We start from the raw sequence: 2,855 nt of genomic DNA on the forward strand, positions 1-2,855 counted from the left end.
TTCCCGTCCTTATGTCTTCCCGTTCTTATGCCTTCTCGTTCTCTCATTCACCAGGATCCCACCTATGTAAGAAACCACCTTTGTCCGAGCAAAACCTGGGTCGTTATGCCATCATTCGGTCAGGTTAGACGGCACAGCGTTGGACTGTGTAGAGCTATACATCCATTACACATTTAGAAGCTCTTCTGAAGGCACCTAGGTAGCCACATTTCCTATAGGCGGCCATGGGGTGCTCGGAGAGGCGGTTACCGTTGTACCGGATCTAGCGCCCGGCTCCGAAAGGGGACCAGTCGACAGCGGGTGGGCCTTGTTACACATCGTCCATTCGTTCATGTACTGCACTCAGAAAGCGCGAGAGAAGGATGGGTCCAAAGGAGGCGTGTGAACGGGCGAACTCCGAGTGACAAAGTTTGCATATGAATTTGAGATGCAGTGATGTAAAGCATTTGTCTTGCTTTAATGTTATTTCGATATCATCACATAAGATTCTACCATTGTATGCATCGTTATCACCGTCTATATCACTACCACTGTACCATTATCATATCACAACAGACATGTAAGAAAACTGCCCGTTACAAATATGCAACGTACAACGGCAGCACCCACCGAAGCGGGATGTTTCAGAATTCGCATAGTGAGACAGTTGGAATGGGTGGATGTCCTTGCTAGTTACAAGTACACTTTTGCGTCTGACTTATCAGGGCGCATGACTTGTCGTCGGTCGCATGCGAAAATAATATGAATCAGAAGCGAACGTGAAGGGTTCAGGGCGGCGCTAAAACGGCAGAGTAAAAGGAGGTGCTAGTGTAGGCGTGTGCGCAGCAGGAGCTGCTCAAGCTATAATATGAATCGCAAGCAACCATCAGGAGTAGATCCGTGTGTGCAGCGAGACATGTCGCCAACATGCACCACCCTGCGCCGGGGCAAAGCCCGCAAGGCACGGACTATCCGATCGGAGCGCTGCGGGGCCCTCATACCGCCATACCGGCCGGTTCTGTTCCAGCCCGAACTGGCAGCTGCCGGGCCCCGTAGCTCAGTCAGCCTCACACACTTCTGACTGTGCCCGCCGTGACAGGCAGAAGTCCACGTGGCGCGATCACAGCGCGACCTTTAGCAGCGGACAGTGGCCAGCGCCCAGCGCTGGCTCCACAAGCGGTTCCGGTTGAGTTCCGCAGCCCCGCACAGCTGTCTCCGGCCCAGAGCCGGGATGCGTGCACACGCCACACGAATTGGCACACGAACTGGCGTACCCACCAGTTCCAAGCCACATAGACCTCAGTATGACCGGATCGGCCAGAGTATCTGTAGGGTCGGTCGACCGATACGCGGTCAGCTAGGTCTGAACGCCACCATTCCGATCGCGGCACCGCTGGCATGACGTGATGACAGCTATGTTCTGACATGACGCAGCCATTGTCGCAGCAATGGCCTGATGACGGCGGTTCCCGGCCTAACAAAAATCATGAGTATGGTCCATTGTTGCGCTGACGTCTTCTATCTCTAATGAACCGATGGACGATATCCATCAAAACCTGGGGTCGCCCCGCTATCACACCATCAGGCGCCGCGCTCGCGCTGACACGAACGAGGTCAAATTAGCTGCCATTCGTTGCATTTGAGTGGCACGAGTAATGAGTGACACAGCTGAGCGCGTTCGACACCACCTGCCGGCAAATCGCGCGCTGTCCTAGTAGCAGTGCCACGCCCAACCTCGCCGAGGGCATAATGCATGCATGACACTGGCCGGTATTAAAGGGTGGCGCCACGGCCGGCAGCCAAGTCGTCGTCGATAGTCAGCAGCGGCAGAAGTGAAGCTCGCAGCTGCAACCATGCGTACCGCGTTCGTTGTCTTCAGTCTGCTGCTGCTGCTGGCCGTGCTGGATGTCGCTCAAGCCCAAGGTATCTCGGTGGCTCTGTCCACCGGCCTCGGCGCTGCGGCTCTGGGCGGCGCCGCTCTGCTCGCCATTGGCGCGGCGTCTCGAGCTTTCGGAGGACGGTGAGTGGGCCCCCGGCCGAGCCGCCACGCTCGAGGCGGCGGCTGGAGCTCCACAGGGCTCCGAGCACGACAGGACTCGGTGCCGCCTGGTGCAGTCCAAGCTGTACCAAGGCAGATTGCAAAGTTGTTCTATACCTGTCGTGCGATGCTGATTGGTTGTCAGCTCGTGGTCGCTCGCGTTTCTTCTTTTTTGCCCGGTGTGAATGATGCACCTGTCTGACCGTCATCTCGGCCGCAGGGGGGCAGGCCGCCGCAGCTTTCGCCGCGGGCGGTTCGGCCGCCGCGGCCGCGGGCGCCGTTCTGTCGACGAGCTCCAGGAGGAGGAGGCCGTCTGGGACGCAGTCAGCGCCAACGACCAGTCCGGCTGCGTCCAGAAGCTCATCTGTCTGCTGGAGGCGGCCGAGAGCGAGGCCGATGACGACGAGAAGGCGCTGCTGGCGCTGGTCGGGTAAGCTGGCGGGCGTGGTGCGGAGCACGTGCTGTTGGTGTCCGTAGGGGCGAGCTAACTGACCCAGTCATGGCCGGCCCCTCTGAACAGAGACCAGTTATGGACTTGTGTTTCCAGGGTACTGCCGTTTATCTCCCCTGGTAGGGAACGTGACTCCACCGCCTCTTTCTCAGTGACCTGAGCAGCCAGGCTCAGGTGGAGGTGGTCTCCAAACTGCCGTACGAGGCCGCCGGCTGGATGGGCAAGTACCGCGGTGCCGCCGCCTGCCAGGCCTACTACGGCTCCCGCTGCCCCTACACCAAGGTTGACATGATGCAGCTCGTCACAAGCGTGTGGTCTGATATGGAGAAGGAGCAGGTGGACGACGCTACCACCGCCTGAAGCAGCTCTAGCTGACAAAACTCACGC

Source organism: Pollicipes pollicipes, unplaced genomic scaffold (genome assembly GCF_011947565.3).
Source record: "Pollicipes pollicipes isolate AB1234 unplaced genomic scaffold, Ppol_2.1 Scaffold_7261;HRSCAF=8764_pilon_pilon_pilon, whole genome shotgun sequence".
NCBI classification, from domain to species: Eukaryota; Metazoa; Arthropoda; class Thecostraca; order Pollicipedomorpha; family Pollicipedidae; genus Pollicipes; species Pollicipes pollicipes.